Here is a 22,430-nt window from a genome sequence, read left to right as displayed (position 1 = left end):
GGTTATTGGAAATTTGGACTTTGAGATTTTTGATTTAAAGAACTAGCATATACACCACAATCAAAGAGTACATGATTTGTGAATAAACATATTTTGACAAAATTTCATAAAGGAACTAATAGAAAAGAGGAGCTATTTTAACATATCCTAACATATCCATATATGTTCTGTAACTATATAAGTTACAGAACTCTGATGTTAAAAATTAGAATAATAATAATAATAAAAATAATTTTTAAAAAAGTAAAGTGCAATGCTATTGTTAAACAGTTAAAAAGAAAAAAAAAACATTCAACATTAAGGAGAAGAATAGATTCTACATCTGGCTATGGGAAACAGTAAGTGTTGAAGGGCTGCAGTGTGAAATTATTTTGTCTAGTTGGCTGAGGCTTGTTTTATATTTTATTAAATTATTGAACCACTGTGGCCAAAATTGTTCGGATGGAGCTTTTAGAAGATCTTGCGCATGATGAGTACAATTGAAAACGATATGATCGCGATCGGCAATATTTCCACAATCACAAAGATTATCAGAGCTTAATCCAAAGCGATGATGGTAGCTCTTGAAAGGGTCATGTCCTGTGGCAAACCAGGTAACTGAGGAAGAGATTGAATATAATTTTGATGAGACTTTAGGAATAAATTTATATGTTCTTCGAACAGTTGTGTCAGAAATCCATTCTTATTGCCACTTTGTCAAAAGAATTTTCCATGTAAATTTTTAACATAAGAGGATAAACATAGATAGGATATTCTACTGCTTGAGCTGCCGCTTTGGCTTGTTGATCCGCTAGTTCATTACCTAAGATACCGTGATGTGCTTTGACCCAGACGAGGTTTGGACGTTGGGAAGCAGGAAAGCGTAGTAAAAGTTGTTGTATTTCTTGAACTAGCGGATTTTTATTAAATAAATCTATTATTGTTTGCAAACTTGATGCAGAATCTGAATAAATATTTTTAGTAAATTCTTGAACTGAGTTTAGCGAAAGAGCCAGTCGAACTGCTTTGCGTATTGCAATCAACTCAGCTTGGTAAACTGAATTTTTAATTGGAAGCCGTTTGTTCCAAGTGTACAACAATGAGAAGCATTTTGAAACAAGCAGAGACCACTTTCTGTTCCTGAAGACATTTGTGAACCATCTGTGTAAACTTGAAAATTAGAACTCAAGGGATATGCTTTTTTAATGAAGACGTTTTGTTGAAGATTGAATGAGGCTGAATGACAAGCATCGTTAGATTGTTGAAGTTCATAGTCGTCTGGGTGAAAGTGATGATTCTATAATTCTTGGGGCTTTTGAAGTCGAAGTACATTGGCTATTGTTGCTTCTCCCTGTACCAGGAGTGGAAGTGGAGGAGGCCAGTTAGAATCTGAAGAGCAGCTGTTGAAGTAGTGCGATAAGCTTTGCTAATTATTAAAAGATGTGGCCGTTGTAAAGCATTAAGGCGTTTAATTGCCCCATTGATAAAATGTGTACCCCAGATGGAAGCTGCATATAAGATGATTCTTTGCGTTACTATTGTGTACCATAATTTGAGAAACTTCGAGGGTGAGCCCCAAGAGAGTCCAGAAATCCTTTTCATTGAATTTTGAAGCTTGAGAGTTTTCTCTCTTAAATATTGGATATGCGGTATCCAGGATAAGCGATTATCCTGGATACCGCATATCCAATATTTTTGATACCCAACAGATTTTGATACCCAAGTACAACAGAATTTCAACAAAAGTGATCGATTGTCCATTGAGTTTTAATGTTGGATTTCTTTGTAAAGGACGTTGTCTTCCAATAAGTAGACTTCCGTTTTTGGTAGTTTAGATTCTTATTTTATGTTGGCGATACCAATTTTGAAACTTGTCCAAACAAAATTGAGCTTTGGGTGTAATGTCATAGCGACCACCTATAACGATTAAAAATCATCTGCGTAGGCTATGATTCTTACATCTGGTAATCCCGTAAATTCCTCGAAGAGAGAATTAGCGACGAGGGTCCAGCAGAAGAGGACCCAAGCAGGACCTTTGTGGACATCCCTTTTGAACACGATGAGTAAACACATTATCCATAGCATTGATCTGTACAGAGCGATGAGAGAGATAACTTTGATGTCTACAAAGAAAGAAGGCCAATCCAGAGCTGTCATTGTTTCATAAACATCCGGCCACCAAAGTCTATCGAAGGCGCCTTGTATGTCCAATGATATGATGAGTAAATGCTTATTATTTTGTCAATTTGTGAATATTGTTGAGAGTAGATCGGATAAAGCATGCACAGTAGATTTGTTTCTGGTAAAGCCATACTGGTGGGTGGAGAGAAGCTGGTGTTTACAAAGGAAGTGGTTTAAGCGTAGAAGTATTGTTTTTCCAGTAATTTTCCAAATGCAGGAAGTAGACAGATGGGTGATATGTGGAAGAAACTGAAGGATCTTTGTCTTTCTTGAGAAAGAGCGACTTCTGCATTTTTGGTATCAAAAGGGAAATAACGTAGGCGCCAACAAGCATGGATGAAGGCCAAAATCAAAGAAGGAAAACTGTTAAAAATGATTTTGATTAATTGATTATCTAAACCGTCGGGGCCAGGAGCTTTACGAATATTTAGAGATTTTATAATGCTATTGAGTTCATAAATGGTGGGAAGAGGTGGAACTGCTGATTGAAGATCTGGTAAATGAGAATTGAAGTTATGATGTAATTGAGTTTGATGCGTAGAATCAGAATTTGAAGAATCTTCTTCAAAGATCTCTTCGAGAAGATACTTTAGAACTTCTGAGTGAGTCGTAGCTGAAGGTAGTATGGTGGCTGGGAAAAAATTTCGTATAGTGGTATAAAATATTACAGTACATAGACAATTTTAATACAGTTTTCATGCTTTTATTTATCGCCCCTGAAAAGGTTAATGTGAGCATTTGTCCATGTGAACATATTTCATGCGAGCTTTTTTCCGTGTGAGCATATTTCTAAGTGAGCATTTTAATTTAAATGTGAGCTTTTTTCTATGTGGGCATATTTCCTTGTGGGCTTTTTCTCTGTAAATTTTTATACCCTGTGAGCATTTTTCCTGTGGGCATTTTTTCGGTTACCGAACTAAGCCAATCTAAAAGTATTTTTGAGTCTGAATATAAAATAGTCTGATCAATGTGAATATTCTTCCTTAAGGATATTGAAACAACTTTATAGGATCTAGAAAGAAGAAGCGCTGTATATAGTTCGAGTCTTGGCAATGTTATTGTCTCTACAGGAGCAACTTTTGTTTTTGAAGTAATAAATGAAACATGGAATGTTGCATTTTCGAATAGTGTTCTTAAATAAAACATTGCAGCATAGGCAAGTTCAGACGCATCGCAAAAGCCAGTTAATTGAATATTTTTAGTGGAACTGTTTTTCATCATGAATCGTAAAATCTTGATTTCAGTTTATCAGGTTCAATGTTTCTTCTAACCTTCTTCGGAAACATACAATGACCTGACTAGAACAGAGAGCTTACTAAAGCTATGTTCACTAATTGTAGTAAGTAGACAGGATACAGACGAAGGGTATACAAAACCCTTTATTTTTTCTTTATATACAATGACTTCCGTACTTCGGAATACAATGACCCTCCACTCGGGGTCTAACTTAAAAGATATCAAAATAAAACTAAACTCTAATTTAACTTTAGAATAAGATTGGCCTTATAATAACAGAAAGCGTATGTAGCACAGAGACTGTGAACACTACAATACGTTTAATTTATCAAGAGGATTAAAACCTCTGGCCTGGAAGGCAAAGTAGCAACTGCGTAACTTCTAAGATAAGCGGCCTGCTTCTTCTCTTTTGCTTGGCAAAAAGGCCACACTTAAATACTTGGCGTTCGCCAGACAACTTTGCATAAACTCCTTCACGCTTATAATTCTGGCCGGAAGTAGAAAATAAGAAGTGATAGTAAAGATTTAAAATAAAATAAACGTTAGTAAAACTTAAGATCCTTACAAGTTAAATGTTGTATTTGAGATTTAAAGAGATTCCATGCTTGGGAAATATCATTAGATATTAAATCATGCCATTCAATATATTTCTTCCATAAATGCTGCATTATGATTTTTAATTGAATCGTTGTAGGTGATAAAACCCCAAGAGGATCATAAATTTTCGCGATAGTTGACGTTTTGTTAAAACGCCATCCATAGGTGGGTTTATTCTAATTCTGAATACATCTTTAGCAGTCCAACTGATTCCTAGAATTTTATGGATTTGACTTTCTTCACTCTGCCAAAGGTCCGTTCCGTTTCTTAGTTCTTGAGGTAAAAATTCAATGACTGATGGTTCATTAGATACCCATTTTCTTATTGGAAAATCGCCTTTCTTCATTAATTCGATAATTTGTGAGACTAACTGTTTTGCTTGCTCATTAATGTTCGCTCCTATGAGAATATCATCTACGTAGGTATCTTCCAGTATGACTCTCGAAGTTTCTGGAAAACTCCTTTGTTTCTCTATGGCAAGTTTTAATGTTCAAATAGCCAAATATGGTGCACAAGAAGTGCCATATGTAGCTGTCAGAAGTTGTAATTCATTAAGCGTTTCTTCAGGGTTTTCTCCCCAAAAGATTCTCTGGAAATCAACATCATTTTTATTGACCAGGATTTGTCGGAACATTTTCTTAATATCTCTAGTGAGTGCGATACAATGAGTTTTAAATTTTAATAGGATGTCAAACAATTTATTTTGAAGTTTTGGACCAGTATGGAGAACATCATTTAAAGAAACTCCTGAATCAGACTTTGCAGAACCGTCGAATACACCCCGTAATTTGGTAGTTTCACTTTGATCTCTAGTAACTGCAAAATAAGGTGATTAGAAAAACTCTGAGGATGATTTTGAAAATTCAACATTTGGAACAATCTGCATATGATTCATAGTTTGGTATTCTGGTATGAAATATATATATATATATATATATATTGTTGAATTTTTCTTTCCAAGGAAAAGAACCGCTTCTTAGATTTATTTCGTGAATCACCCAATAGAGCTTTATTCTTAAATGGGAGACTGACAACAAATCTACCATCGAAATTTCGACTAGTGTAATTCAAATGAAATGCCTCGACATCTTGCTCTTCATCATTCAGTGTACTCACTTCTGGAACCGATTCAACTTCCCAGAATTTTTTCATTCAATTTTCAATGTCTACTAAAGCATGCCAATTGATTATAGAATTCTGAATTCTATTTGAAACGCACATCCTTTTTGAAATGAGTCAACCCAATTTTGAATTTAGAACGGATGGTTGTTTTTGATTTCCCATTATCTTTCCAGTTTGAATTAAATCTAAGAATATATCCGCATCCAAAAAGATATCAATTCGTCTACTTATGCGAAAAGAAGGGTCTGCTAATTGTAATCCTTTCAGATGAGGCCAATTGAATTCTGACAGATCAAGGTTTGGTAAATTTGACTTCAGTTTTTTGTCTACTAAAGAGCCTTAACAGAAAAGGGCTCGTTATTAAAATGGAGAGTAAAATTTAAATTAGATACTTTCGTAACACGTGCGAAAACTGTATCATCAAGTCCTAGGATAGTGTGTTCAGACTTTTGAGATGAATGTTTTAGTCGATTACAACACGATTCAGTGATTGAAGATGTTTGAGAACCATTATCAATTAAAGCACGGCATTCGAGAAACTGTCTTTGATTATTTTTTACTCTTATTAAAGCTGTGGCAAGTTAAATTAAATTAGAATATTCCCTGTGAAGCAAAACTGCTGCTCTTAGGAGCTACTAGCCGAAGGTTGATATTAAGGCTGATTTTGAGATAGACTTTTGTACTTGACTTTCAGCTGAATGTTTTTTATCAGTTCGAAAAGTGTGAAGAATTGTAAGATGTTTCTGTTTACATGCCCTACAAGATGTAGTGAATCGGCATCAGGATACACCATGACTTGATCTCAGACAGTTAAAACAAAGATTTGCTTTTCGTATGAAGTTCCAACGCTCATCAGTATTCATTTTAAGAAATTTCTCGTAATGTAAAAGATGTGGTAATTGGCAAAGTACACAAGAATCCTGCCTTAACTTTACACTTGTTTCAAGAGAAAAAGTTTTGTTAATGGATTTTACTGATTTGTTTTCAATATTTTAATTTTCCTGAAGACTTCTAGCTTGTTTTTCTAAAAACGGAAAGATGGAAATGTCTTATTCTCTAGCTTTAATTCCCAGTTGATTTTAAATGAATCTTCTATCTTATCTTGTAACGCATACATCAGAAAAGTATCGACTAACTGATTGCATTTTAAATTAAGTGTTTTAAAATTCTGAATCATTTCAGTGCATTGAACATCTATCATTGTTCAAATGCAATCAGATGTTGGTTTTACAAATTTTAAATTAAATAATTTTCTAGACTGAGAAAATCCTAGTTCCCTTTGGTCATCATATCTGTCGAGTACAGTCTCACAAGTATTTTTATAATTTTCAGAGGTTATTGCGCATCTCCTAGTAAGTCTTGCAGCATCAGACGAAACTGGACTTTGAATATATTGCAATTTTTTAATATCAGTTTAAGTTGCATTAGAATCAACAGAACTTAAAAATATGGATTTAAAACTTAAGCAGGATTAAAACTGGCCAGGAAACGTTAGAAGCTCATATTTCGGAAGCTTTATGTTCATATAGGATGTGGCAGATTTTACCGTCTTATCATTATTAAGCTGTGATTCTTTAATAAACAAATTTAGATATGTTTCCGTTTTCACTAATGATTCATCTGCCAAATCCTGAGCATCAGATACATTTTTAAACTAAGATTTTTCATCAAAATCTTCAAGAATAGAATATCCATGATAATATTCTTCAAGCTTGCCAAAACATGTTTGCAGATTTATTTTTAATGTAAGAAACTTCTCAAAATTTTCTGATGTTAAAACATCGTCAACAGTTGCAGCAAATCTTCCAATTTGCTTGATTTGAGTTCGATACATTAAAGGAACTGATAATTTCCTTTTTGACATATTTATTTTACTTTAAAAAATAAAATTACGTACAGAATAGTCATGTACAGATGTCGTGCAAACTTCAAACATATATTTAAAAATGTATAATAGAACCAGAATTTAAGAATACATGAAAATAATCTGAATGCAACTAAAACTTCCTTATAGTTTTTCATTTAACAACATAAAAATGCATACTTCGATTTTTTCTTTTTTTTTTTTTTTTTTCTTTTTTTTTTTTTTTTTTTTTTTTTTTTTGGTAAACCAGGTAACTTTAATGGTATACTAGAATTGGATTTTCGGTTTTTAACATTATCCACACTGGTGGCTCCAATAATTGATGGTAAGTTCAATAATTAATAATTATTAAATAGCTTATCTTGAATTTTCATCGACTTATAGTTAGTTACCTGGAAATACTTGAATTTGATACAGTAAAAGACTCAAAAATTGAATAAGATTTCGACTTTATGAGTTACCAGAATTGTTTACACGTTTTCATTCTTTTTTTAACATCGAATACTAGTTGGTTGGTTTCATTTTTTTCTGTTACCACAAATACACGACAAAATTAAAAATTAGATTAGGAATCAAACATCTGGCGCGAGGATAGCGCCATCTATACAGAAGGATAAAGTAAGGCATAACATTTTTAAAACTGAACAATAATGATTAATTAATGATTATTTCGTTATTAATCATTATTAATAAATAAAATTATACTAGTTACATATAGATTTGTAGAGACATTAGGTTATTTCTACATGATAAATGTGCAATGCCCTTGCCGGGACTCGAACCTCTCGAATACGCGCTGTGCTAACCATTACACCGCGAAGACATGCTATGAATGCGGGAGAAATACCTTATAGACACCCCCTTTTAAAGGGCGACTGGGGATTAATGGAACCAATCGCGAAATCCTGGTGGTGGAGAACCATCATCCAGCCCCTTTTTTAGTTTGGGCGCCACTGTAGATTTATGAGGTATTTTTGAAGCAGGATAAGAGACAAATGTGCAACGCTCTCGCCGGGACTCGAACCTCGGACTTCTGAAATACGCGCTGAGCGTGCTGATCATTACACCACGAAGGCTAAAAAGGCGGGAGAAATACCTTATATATTAACCATGCAGTTATTAGTTATTAATAAAAATTTATTATTAAATTAGTTAATTATTAATAAAAAATATTGTTATATATATATATATATATAGGCTGTTTAATAAGACTAATTTTAATGCTGCGAAACCATTCATCGGAATGTTAATTTCTGTGGCATAAAAAAGTTTATTGTCTGTATTAACAAAAGCTACCGATAGATGGCGTGTACAGACTCATGTTCCTGATTATTACGTGATTGAACTGAAGCCATGGACCTTATAAGAGATAGACTAATCCAGTGGGCGGGGCGCGCGTCACCGACATGTCGGCAAGAAAGAGTAGGGACGATCTGGTTTACTTTAACACTGAAACCTATGGCGTTTGTATCACATAACTCTTTTTAATTATTAAATGTGATACGTTGTATAGTGATGAGATTATGAAAGCCACAATTTTTTCCAAATAGGATTTAATATATCTCATTAAAGCACATTTTACTGCATTTCGCGCATTTTTTTCACGCGTAATTCTTGTACAAACATCTTTACTTTGGTAAAGCACTAAAAACTCTAAGCACAAAATTTATGAGCTTAATTTTGCTTAAAAATAAAGCAAAATTAAATGAGATTGATAGTACGCGATGCTTTGAAATAAATAAGGTAAAATTAAACAAGATCTGATAATTTTCTTTTTTCAATTTAATGAGCATTTTCAGGCAGTGATTTTCCAAACTATAACATTACAAAACGATCATATTTATTTGATTATATGATTATTAAATTATTAACATTAAAGTGGATTAGTTATTTTAATAATTCATAAAATTCGGAGCATAAAATTTTCTGAGCGTAATGAAGGAAAAAAAAAGATAAAATAAAATCTAGAAGCACTCTTTTTTTAAAGTTTTGTGTGTTACCTATATTTATTGAATATCATGTTCTTCGCCCGTAAACCACATACATTTGAAAACAGCATATCCGTACAGTGTTCGCTCTGAACTCGCTGAGTTTGTTAATCAAAATTTCGTTAAAATTTTACAAAATGTGAAATAGATTAAAACAAATTCGAAATTCGGCCGTCCAGATACCTATGTTCGGGTGGAGGATTACATTATTCAAAATCCGATGGCTCTAGATACTGCCGTTTTTGTCACAGTGCGAGAAACATACATGTATTCATGCATGGGCTAATAAATTAAATTAACAATAAATAAAAAAAATCTTATGCAGAACTAAAAATAAATTAAAAAAATAATCACTATAAAATACAAGCTAAATTAATTATTACGGTTAAATACAATTTTAATATTAGAATTAAATGTATAAAAATTATTAAGGAGTCAAAAGTGTTTATCACTATGATGTATTATGAAATATAATTGAAATAAAATTCCCTTATAGAAGTTGTGTTATAATACTCATCAATAATTTTTAAAAAGCAGCAAAATTTAGAATTTTGAACAAAACTTTCAAAAATTCGTTTTTAAATATTTTAATATTTTTTACTTATTTACACCAATAAAAAGCATAAAAATTGCAAGAGAAAATTGCTTGTTTGAAATTTTCTATTAGTTCAGATTTAAAATATTATTTTCTAAAAGAAGTAGTTACAAATTTCCTTACAGCATACGAAAAGCTAAAAAAATATCCAGTTTTGAAAGCATGCAATAGCTTTATAATTATTTGGAATGTTAATTATGCTCGATAAATATGCTACATTTTTAAAAATCAATCTCAATTTAAAAAATAAGAACATGTAGAAATTCTAATTTGTGAAATGAAGCGCTACAACCAGCATTTTCTTGACAATTATACACACTGCAATAGGCAATCAATGTAAATTTCTGGAAGTCGTCCCTACTCCTTCGGACGTGATGAAGGTGACAGCCGGCAACGCCTCAGACAAGGGAGAAAACCCGTTTGGGTTAGTCTATTTCTTATAAGGTTCATGACTGAAGCGTGCTTGCGGGCGCCTACGAGACGTGGCCAGTTGTCGAAATGGAAATGTCGATGGAACAACGTTATGCGATTAAATTTTGTGTTCGTCTGCAAAAATCAGCATCGGAGACCTTTGACATGATACGTGAAGCTTTTAACGATGAAGGATTAGCGAGGGCAAGTGTTTTTCGCTGGAATAAAGCTTTTAAGGAAGCAGGAAAAAAGTGGAAGATATTGCACGTGAGGGACGACCTTCAACATTCGTCACAGAGACAATGATTAACATAGCTGCAGTTATCATCAAGGAGGACGGCAGAATTAAGTACATCAGCTGCATGCTCTCTTGAATATTTCTCTAAGAAGTATTCACTCAATCATTGGCAGAACATTTGCAACTGAAACGTGTTTGTGCGCGATGGATTCCGAAATTGTTGACATCTGAGCAAATGCAGCAGAGTGGATGTGCACAGAATGGAAAGAAAGACTGGAACAAGAAGGAGACAATTTCTTAAAACGCATCATTACAGCAGACGAAGCTTGGTTACATAACTATGACCCGACCATGAAACAACAAAGTAGTGAATGGAAGCGTCCGTCTTCGCCTATTCCCAAGAAAGCAAAACTGTTAGATCGGCTGATAAAGTTACGACCATATTTTTTTTTTATGAAGGAATAGTGTATCAACACGCTGTCAAACCCGGTAATACCTCGTACTACGCGAATGTCCTACGAACAATGGTACAGCACGTTCAAAGAAAACGTCCATTGCTCCGAAATGGCTTCCTATTGCATCATGACAATGCCCGACCACATATTGCTCGTTGCCTACAGGATGTTTTGCAGCAGAACAACGTAGAGATTTTACTGCACCCTCCATACAGTCCTGATCTCGCTCCATGCGATTTCTGGCTTTTTTCTGAACTTAAGAAACCATTAAGAGGCAAACATTTTGCAAGCAACAAAGAATGTGTAAAGAGTGCGGAGGCAATTTTGAAAAAGGCCGTAGTTTTTTTTTTTTTTTTTTTTTTTTTTTTGAAAAAGACCGTGTAAATGAAGACGATTAAAGGTATTTTGTATTTTTTATAATTTTAGTCTTATTGAACAGCCCTCGTATAATGCTTATTTATAATATATTAATATTTAAATAAAAATAAAGAAGTTAGAAAGACTAATCTAATATGCTTATTGCTAAATTAATTAATCATACCTCAATTAATCCAATATATTACAGTTATACATATAATCATAATGCCTACATCATTGTGCAAATTAAATTACAATGTATTGTTGCGTGCGTACGGGTTCGTAATAAATTGAATGCACAAGTCCGATGAAAAATGAATAAAATTTATTCTTATCCCAAGAATAAATACAAAATGCTTAAATTTCCTTACAGATATATATCGCATTACAGTACAATATAGCAATATCTTACAATAGTTACCTTTTAAACTACTAAAAAGTTCAACAGAACTTAATTCAAAACAAAGAAAGCTAATCCGATTTCACCGCGAATTCGCTACAGTCAAGTTGTGCATCCCTTCAAACCGGGCCTGGAGATCTTGAATGTATTCATCAGGCGATAAAGGCGCATCCGGCGGGCGACCAAGCAATAGATCACAAGCAGACGAAGGTCACGACCATCTGTAATGGGGAATAACCGGTAGTTTGGTGTGTCTCTTTCATCCTAGTATAATTTCGGCAGCTTTCTGAGCAAGATCTTCTAGACAAGGAGTCGGCGTTTCCAGGTAAGGATCCCTTCTGATGTTGGATAGTTATGTCCTCTGATGCTGAAAGCAGCCTGTTGTTTTTAAGTGCAAGAAAAATTGTTCTAAGTCCAAGGAAAAATTGTATTTCCTTAAAATGTCCAATCCGAGTATGCAAGGATCTGTAATATCTGCCACATATGCCTTGTGATACTAGGTGGCACTTCCAAAGGTGATGTTCAAATTTAATTTCCCAGCTATGTCAATTTCATCCCCAGACAAGGTCTGGGGGTAATACAGGATGGCGTCCAAATGAGTTTAAACTGTTGAGCTAAATTTTCCGAATGATAGTAACATTAGCTCCTGTGTCAATGATCATACTGCAAGGAACTCCATCGATATGCCCATTGATGGACAGTTCGTTACTGTTGCCACTTAGTACAGAAATCTTGAGCGCTTTAAAACAAGGTTTCTCATTATCTGGCAACCTCCGTTCCTGGATAGGGTCATTAATTTGTTTCCACCATCGTTACTGGGAAATAGTCTTAATTTCCGTACCCTGGGGTTGTTGAATCTGGCACCAATGTTATATAATGAAAATTTGGGTATTGTTGAATATACTTTTTTTTAAGCTTTAAACTTTGACTCAACTTAACACGTGGTGCCGGACAAATTAACTAAAAATCAAATAATTCAAAACAATAATATAATCTTTTCCACATTCATATATCATATCGACATTCTTATAAACATTCGTATAGTGGCAGTACAATTTAACTTTTAGATTCGCGTTGTGAGTAACCTATGCAAAAGGAAATATCAATAACCTAAATTCAATAAAACTCCATGTTTCTTAAAAGCCTCCCGGCTCAAACAAATGGAGGGACATGACAGACCACAGTAACTTATACACTAAATTAAACAAATGAAACATAGAATATATATCAAACACATTTATTAATTTCTAGAATATTCAAACATATGATAACTAGGTAAACTGATCAGTCCCCTACAAATTAACCTTAAGATGTAAATTAACATATATATCATTTCAAATCTTACACTCATGTTAAGTGTAGGTGTACCATTTTTTTTAACATGACATAACTCACAATTTAGGTGGTTGTACCAATTTTCTAATTATTCGTTTACAGGTATATTTAAATATCTTGTCATTACTTAAATCTTCAAATCATTTCGTTTTCAAGTACATTAATATAACTACTCATTATTTAATTCTTCTATTCACTTCGTTTACACGCGTATTCATATAAGTATCATTACTCGGTTACAGTTTAAATAGAAAAGACAGAAAAAATTCACTCACAGGGTGAAGTTCATACAACAAACTCCTATTTTCTTTATTCCTATTTTCTCGCGTGGGCCATCATCGACGGATAAGTAGGGCGTTTTAAATAGTTCAACAGATCGTCCAACTCATTTCGTTGACCATTCGAAGAAATCCACAAAACCCAAATCGTGCTGCTTGCCGAATGCAGGTCAATGATACACACTACATTCAGGAAGAATTCAATCTAGTCAAAACCCCAGGAAAATACTCGTATCAGGCAGCCTTTCTTTTAATCAAGAACACTCTTAATCAGGAACGCTAACACTTCAACAAAATCTAGACCCAAGGAAGACACAGGTATCGGGATGCTTCTTTTAAATCCGGAACAGTCTTTATCAGTAACGCTTCAATAAACCAGGGAAAAACGCCTTGAAAGGACCCAAACTGGAAAGGCACTAGGCAGGTAAACAGGAAACCCACTGGTATCTGCATCACCCTGAGAATACCTATTTACAATTCTTGGAAAATTATAATGGAGAAACGACGATGCTATAAATTTTTGCGATGAGTTCTAGCGCCCTTTTTTTTAAATCTAATTTCTCATCTGATCAAAGCCGGGAATCCACACCCGCAGCCCGCTGATATACGCCGCTCGTGAGAGCAAGGCCCGCAGGGGTCAAGCCCCACTCCTTTCTCTTCTTACTCTTCGCTTGAAAATCGCAATCAAGAATATTCAACTCTAGCCTGGTGTAAGCACCCAGGAAATCTCGGTTTCTCCGTCTCTGTGATTTCATATTCTTTCAAAAATCATAAAATTAAAATCACACCAATGCCGAAATTTTATGTTATCTAAACTGAGAAAATGACACACCCATTACGAATCAAACACCAGAAAATCTGACAATGCAGTCCGAAAAACATCTTTACACACAACGGAGGAAAAAAGGGACCCCCCAACTAACAAGCGGAACTAAGCTTTACGAGAATCCAATTACCTAAGCTTAGTTTAATCCCACTGTCTTGAAGTAAGCAAAACTGCAAGCGAAAGGAAGACGATTTTCGTTTCAAACGCCATTAGTAAAAGCGACAACACAACACCCTACTGCCTCCATTGTTAGTAAAAAGGCCATAAACCAGATGGCTCTTGTAACCGTTTCCTGTCGTAACCGTTTCCTGTCACTACGCTTTCAAGAACTACCAGTTAAATAAGGCTTTACCAATTTAAGAATACTTTTTTCCAGATTAAAATACACAGGAATACAAATAAAAATATTAGAATAATAATAACTTAAAACACATATTAATAATTGAAATTCGAGACATAACATTCCCCCCACGCACCAGGAAAAAAAAATTTTGAGCATCAAAAATTTTTTTTTTCAAAACAAAATAAAACAGCATTTCAAAATAGTACCAAGTTAAGTGCCAAACAAATAATCAACTCAAAACTAGTTTTCACGGAGAGCAGTGATAAAAAAATTTAAAATTTACTTACAAAGCATTATTTTTAACAAATTAAATTCAAAATCTAATTACAACTCGCATAACCAATTAAACAGAAGCAGGAGTGAAGTGTCATAAAATCCATTTGCAAACAAGTTAATAAAAGCACACAAGCCAAAAAAAAAAATAAAATCTCCCCAAAGCGTAGGACAGAGCTTCGGAATCTAGTCTTTTGTTTTCAGGAAGAAGGATATGAAGGGATATTCGCTGCGTCTGCTCTCAGAGAAACGGCGAGATGACAGGCCTTAGCTTCGGGATCCCATTCATTTGTTTTCGCCACTATAGAAAACTGTGTCTTATATACTTGCCAAGAGGTCTTCCCATCATATGTGGATAACTTCAGAAATGGACGAGCAGGCATCGGTAAAATTTTAAAACAATCCGAATTGCTCCCTGCCGTCGCTACGAATTTCTTTAAGACATCAACTTCCTCGTCCACCGAAGAAACCCTGTTATCAATTTGTTGTTCGATTTGTTGTTGGACGACACAAACTCATCCTTCGATTTCTTCCTTGACGTAAGAAACTCTTTCTTCTATTTCTTTTACAGAAGAAACTCTTTCTTCTATTTGTTCTTTTACAGAAGAAACGTTTTCTTCAATGTGTCCAACTTTATTTTCAACAGCGTCAACTCTGCCTTCAATAGCTTGTAGAGACGTTAGGTATTTTTGGAAGCAGGCAAGATGAAAAATTAGCAAATGCCTTCGCCGGGAATCGGACCACGGACCTCTGGGAATACCAGCAGAGTGTGCAGAACCACTACACCACGAAGGCACACTAGGGAGGTGAGAGAAATACCTTATAAGCTACAAATTTGTTTTCTATTATGCAGGTGATTTCTCTATTCATTTCCTCTCGGCCAACGTTCATTTCTCCTTTAACGGCTTTCATCTCTACTTTAACTGATTCTTGACCAGCTTCTATCTTTCTTGCCCTGCTTTCATCTCTCCCTTAACGGATTCTTGACTCTCTTTAATCTCGTCTTTAAAGGATGCTTGGCCAGCTTTTATCTTTTCTTGGAATGCAGCAAATGCAATTATCAACTGCCTGAATTGTTCTTCTATCGCTCTAGTTATTGGCATTCAAACCCCACATCTGACACCAAAAAGTGTTGCGTGTGTACGGGTTCATAATAAATTGAATACACAAGTCCGATGAAAAGTGAATAAGATTTATTTTTATCACAACAAATAAAAATATAAAATGCTTAAATTTCCTCAGATATTTGTACAATATTGCAATATCTCACAGTAGTTATCTTTTAAACTACAGAAACGTTCAACAGAATTTAATTCAAAACAGAGAAAGCTGATCAGATTTTACCGCGAATTCGCTACAGTGAACGACAGCAGTAATTAAACAAACTGAATTGAGATGTTTTACTCCAGCTTTTATAAGCTTTTTAAGCAGCACGAGAATATGCTTTTATTTTCTCGATTTTTCCGGAAAGCAAATGCGTACAATTACGAGACATCTATTTATTAAATGCGCGTGCTCCTCTATTTTTAATTGTTTCGACGTAGTTTTCTCTTCAAATAAATCTTGGGCAGCATTGCACGGGAATATAAAATAATTTTAATAATAATTCTATTTAAAATAACAAACTAAATAAATACAGAATCCATAACAGTATTACGTATCAGTAGCATAATGATTTAGGCATGCTTAAATTCATGAAAGTAAGGAAATGAATAAATAACGATTATGTATTTACTAACGAATAAGATATTAACAATTTGGATTTGGAGTTCTGGTACTCGTGCGAGTATTTGTTTTCTGAGCAAATTTAAGTATCCATTTGTTGGTACCTTCCATATTTTTCAAATTACTTCTTATTGTAACGATGTCATCTAATGATTCCACTATATCATTTTCGAATTAGTCAGGAATTTCAGTGGCGGTAATTTTCAAAATAGCGGTCATACTGCAACCTTTAAAAAAAAAAAAAAAAAAAAAAAAACTACAAAAATATGTCGGTATAACAAATTTCAGGCCTTGTGACATTATCATCGTAGGCGGAGTTAATGGTCATGGTCATCCGGGACTGTCGTTGGCCATATTCAAGGCATTGTCATAGCAGTGTACATTTTGCTTATATGCATCCGGGACGAACTATCAGTATTCAACATTCTTTACCTGCTGGTGGAGCTTGTAGTAATAAACTGAATATAATGTAGTTTGCGAACAACACTGAGTAGTGATATTTCCAACTGAATTAATAAATGTGCTTCGCAAAGCATGTAGTGTTTTCCCATTACACTGTTTGCTGAGTTATCATATTTGAAGCCTCTGCAGTCTTTATTTAATCTAATAAATTTAGTTAGTCCACTACTATGGTTTCCAGTAATGCACCAATATGCGAATATGTAGGTAAGAAGCTAAAGAAATGCTCCATTGATTGATCATTATCTAAGAAACAACGCAGTATTATACTAAGTTGATCAACACGCGATATCAGATGTGGAATCACTAATTATGATAGGGAAATTGTAGACACCATTCATTGTTTTTTAGAAGCAAGCAGAATGAAAAATGTGTAGTACCCTCGACTGGATTCGAAAACCTGACTTTCCGATGCTAGCCCGTTACACGGTTTCGCTAACCAGTCACTAGGAAGGAACGCAGCAAGAACAGAGGAAATACCTTAGACACTAATTTTTTATTGCTAACATCGTTTTAAAAATGCTCATCATTTTTTCACTAATAATTTTAATCAATTCATTACATTTGTTGATAAACAATTTATATATCGTTTTCCTATGGAGCCATGTTTTTACATATGAGATGCTACAAATTCATATTCAGTTAAAATTTCTAATGTTTCCAATGTACGTAGTTTCCACTAGATACGGTACATGTTCCGAACATTAATATTGTCATGAAACAAATTGCTTTCTTCTTTCAATTCTGTCGTCTCTTAATCTAGATGTCCTTTTTCTTCAGTGGGTTATGTTACTGATTTTCCTATTTCTTTGGAATAAAGTTTTAACAATTCCTTTTGCTCAAATTGTTTTGTTGTTCGTAGGCCACTTTTATTTATTTATTTATTTATTTATTTTTACTTTTTCTACTTTCTCAATAAGAATTAAAAAAATCTGAAAGCTTTCAGATTTTACATTACGCCAACAGCGACATTTTTTTTTTTTTTAAACCTTTTGTATGTTACTTTTATTTATTAAATGTTCCTTACACTTATACCCTAAAATTCAATTCAACCGCAATATCGCAAAATAATTTTAAAATGAGCATATCTTTAGAATTTTCGATACACAGTCTCGCGCGCTGGAGATAAAAATGTTCTTTTTATTTTCCGCGCAATGTTGTCACTGCTCGCTTTGAAATCGTTAAGTTTGTTAATCAAAAATTCGTTAAAGTGTTACAAAATATGAAATTGATACTAAAACAAATTTAAAATTCCAAATTTAGGCTTCCAGATGCTCATATTCGCAGGAGGATTACATTATTTAAAATTTGATGGCTCTAGGTACCGCTGCTTTATCACAATGTGAGAACCATACGTATTGTTACGAAATTGGTATTAAAAATACGAATTTACGAATTTGGTATTTAAAAAACTAATGTTAGTTCAATTATAAATTAAATGGTTTTATTTCTCGTGCAGTGCAGCGCGTGACGAATATTAAAAGAAAGCTAAGCCGGAAAATTGAAAATACAAGAGCGCGTGCATTAAATAAATAAATATCTCTTTTTGATTTCGAGTAAGTACTGGAAAATTCTAGCGCGTGATTTTAAAAGCTTTTAAAAGGAGGAAAACATCTCAGTTTGTAGTAGTTGCTTAGTTTGTTGTTGTTTAGAAAACTGCTCTTGTTGATTGTAGCGAATTCGCGGATTAGCGTTATTTAGCTGTTTTGAATTACGTTCTATTGGACATTTTATCAGGTTCAATGTTCCGTCTTACTTTCTTCGGGAACAGGCAAGGACCTGACTCGGAACAGAGCTATGTTCAATAACTGTGGGAAGTAGACAGGATACACAAGAAGGGTATACAAAACCCTTTATTTTTCTCTATTTACAATAACTTCCGTACTTCGGAATACAAAGACCCACTACTTGTGGTCTAAACGTAAAAATATAAAAATAAAACTAAACTCTTAACTTTGAAATAAGAAACGTGGAAGATTGGCCTTATATTAACAGGAAGCCGTATGTAGTACAGAGAACTGTGAACACTACAATACGTTTAAAGTTATCAAGAGGATTAAACCTCTGGCCTGGAAGGCAACCAGCAACTGAGTAAAACTTCTAAGGTAAGCGGCCTGCTTCGACTAACTGCTTCCTCTCTCTCGCTTGGCAAAAAGCCACAACTTAAGTACTTGGCGTTCGCCAGACAAACTTTGCATAAATACGTTAACGCTTATAATTCTGGCCGGAAGTAGAAAATAAGAAGTGATAGTAAAGATTTAAAATAAAATAAACGTTAGTAAAACTTAAGATCCTTACATACTTCCCGCCAGAGTTAATTAGTTTGAAACTGAGGTCTAAAACGACCTCGTTGAAAACTTTTAGCTCTAGAATCTAACGCGAGGCCAATCTTTTACAAATATTTTTCGCTAGAAACTAGAAATTTAAAAGAAAGAAATTTGTTTTTACAATAGCAGCTCCCAGGACACACAATTATTTCATCTGTACTGCATCTAAACAGGAGCTTTTATTCAAATCTGGTTCCTTCCAGAGATCTGGAAGGAAAACTAGTTTAATGAAATGTTACTCAATGAAATGGCAAGTAACATGTATAATTATATTTCTCTTAACATTCTTATTTCATTCATGACTATTTTAATTATCTCTCCCCGTGCTCCCGGACATGTGTTGTAAAAGAACACCAAACACGAATGTGTTTCTGTCTACGTGTTCAACACTTCCTCCTACAATGAAAACACTAACGTGTTAAAATTCAACATACCAAGACCTCGTAACACACCCTAAATTTAACTCTAAACCCTGAGGTACTATTCTGAAAGTGGCTAACTCTGAAGTGTCGCGTCAAAGAGCCTAACTACATCATTCAACCTTTAACACATATTCACCATGATTTAGTCTTTTTACAGTCACACGAATAAAAAAAAATTTTAACATTACTTTCACTTTTACCATATCACGGTATTTCTTAACATTTAAAATAACAGTTCACATTGTATATAAGAGCATATTAACATGCCGTTAATTTTACACATTTGAAAACAAACATTAGTAGTACATTGTTAACTTCTATTCTTCTCAAAGCAAGTGCCAATTCTTTCTACATTGAAATACTACATTTCAAAAAGTCTTTCAGACTAAAACTTCTTTCTTGCTAGAATGTTTTAAATAAAATTTGTACAATAACTTGTACAATATTTAAGTATTTACACATCGCTATTATACATAAACTTTAGTTTTACGCGCGAGTAATTGAAAAACATAATACCAAAATCGGTAACAACTCATTTCTCGCCCTTTTGGCAATAAAGGTAGACCTCGCATGAGGTAAAACTTCTTGAAATCTGCCACTTGCAGTAAGAATGAAAGATTAACTTAAGTTTGCAAAGTAACATAAAATTTTACTTATCTTTGTGATATTCGGACATTCTTTTCTGAACCCAGTCCTGGAAAGTAGCGTAGATTGTTGTTTGATTTATCCTCCTTCGTGTGCGGGCTCGCCCTTCAGTGCCTTCCTCTAGAAGCTTTCTTTTTTTTCCAGTTCGGTCACCCTTGAATACCTTCTTTTTCGCCTCTGCCTGTGGTCTTGGCCGTTTGATGGCAGCTGGTCTTGGCGGAACCGGGAAACTTCTTTCGTGTTCCTGCTTGGACCTCGTTGCTGGCCGTTCAAATTTTCCTTGTAACTTTTCCTCCGCCGCTGGTGGCCCTTCCGCAGTTCGGCGACATTTGCTGCGGAGAGTCCTGTCGGATGAGTAGATCTTCCGTTTTAGAGCCGGGTTATAGTTGCCGTCATTTCTCCTGGCTCTCTTTGCATACGTCGTCCTTCTCCCTTCTTCATTGTGGGGGTGTTCGTGAGCTCTCTTTTCTGGACGGTGGAACGGCTTCTTTTTCTTGTTACCTTCAATTTTCCCGCGGGGAAACTTTCTTTTCACTTGCTCCTGCCTCTTAATGGCTTCTCTTGTACTTGTCGTTGTTCCCCCTCTGGAGCTTGTGCCTGCGGTGTCTGCCGTGCCGGATCCTGCAAAAGATCTTTGAAAATTTGCATTTTATTACGATCATAGTAGGGTTTGATTTGATCAATGTTTGCGGAGCATGTTTCACCATTTCTATCTTTTAACACTACTACAGCGTGAGTTATTTTTTCTATGACATATGGTCCTTCAAATCGTGGAAAAAAATTGGCAGTTTTATCTTCTGGTGCTGAAGAAAGTGAATGCTTAATTTTTAATACCTCATGCCCTACTTTATAAGTTACTCCCCGTCGTTTCAAGTCATAATATAGTTTTTGTTTTCTCTGTGCTACTTCAGTATTCCTTTTTGCTTCTTTAATTAGTTTTTCTATATCACCCATTTTAAATTCTGGGGCTCTTTGTTGCACATAAAATAATTTATCTAACGGCGTTATAATCTTTCTGCCTAAAAATAACTCAGCAGGAGTTTTGCCCGTTGTATCATGTTTTGCGGTCCTAAGGGCGAAAGAAAATTCATTGACATAGTTATCCCAGCTTTTATGAAAATTTTTAACATAACTATGGATAATTTTCACTATATTTCTATTGACCCGTTCTACTATATTTGATTGCGGCCGATACGGGACCATTTTTAAATGACGTATGCCCAGTTTTTGGCACATGTCTTCAAATACATTACTTACAAATTGAGGACCATTATCCGATATAACTTTTAGGGGCGCCCCGTATTTAAAAATATACTTATTTAAAATAGAATCAGTAACTAATTTCGCGGAGGCTCGTTTTGAGGGAACAATTTCGGTCCACTTACTAAAATGATCAACAATAACAAGGAGATAGCGACTTTTATTTAACTGACGTTTTGGGAAAGGGCCCAATAAATCGATGCCAATTATTTCATTTGGAATTTCGGATTTAATACTATTTAGAAACCCGGCCGGGCGGAAATTAATATAATTAACTGCTTGACATGTTGGGCAGGACTGGACATACGCCCTTGTTAACTTTTGCAGTTCAGGAAAATAGACTGCCTCGCGTACGCGTTGGATTGTTTTTCGAATACCAGCATGAGAAGCTAAAGGGCTGTCATGGAGCTCCTGCAGGATATTTAATCTAAGACTAGCTGGGATAATAGGTCGAAATTCGTTGTTGGAATTCGTAGTTTTTGTATAGAATAATAGACCATCTATTAGTTCGTAATGGGCCGCCCTATTTCTTATCGCCACAATATCTTGGTGGCTAAAATTTTCAGGATCCTTTAAATACTCATAATTGCTTCGAAACTCAGGATCCTTACCCAGTTCGGTTATTACAATTTCTCGGGAATTTATTGTACAGGCTGTAAGCATTGCCACCTTTACGGTATTACTATCTTCATCTATTTTAATTCTGGATAGGGCATCTGCTACGATATTTTCCTTTCCGGGGGTATGCTTCATTACCAGATTATATTCTTGTAGCTTGAGTGCCCATCTTATTAACCTTGGGGATACGTTTTTCCCTGAGTACAATCTAGTTACTGCCGCATGATCAGAGTACACTGTTATTGGCGCCTTTCCAAAATAGACTCGGAACTTTTGCACTGCTAACAGAACTGCAAGTGCCTCTCTCTCGGTCGCGGAATAGTTTCTTTGTGTTTGATTTAAAGTTCGGCTAAAAAATGCCACGGGCTGCTGATTTTGACAAAGTACCGCTCCTACCGCATAATCCGAAGCATCCGCTGAAATTTCTAAATTCTCATCCTTTTCAGGAAATTTCAACACAGGGTCTTGCGTTAATGCTTGTTTTTTGCGTTAATGC

Source organism: Stegodyphus dumicola, chromosome 3 (assembly GCF_044657685.1).
Source record: "Stegodyphus dumicola isolate Sdum_Otavi_A_Nest chromosome 3, ASM4465768v1".
Lineage (NCBI taxonomy): Eukaryota > Metazoa > Arthropoda > Arachnida > Araneae > Eresidae > Stegodyphus > Stegodyphus dumicola.
Note: the sequence above shows the minus strand (reverse complement) of the source record.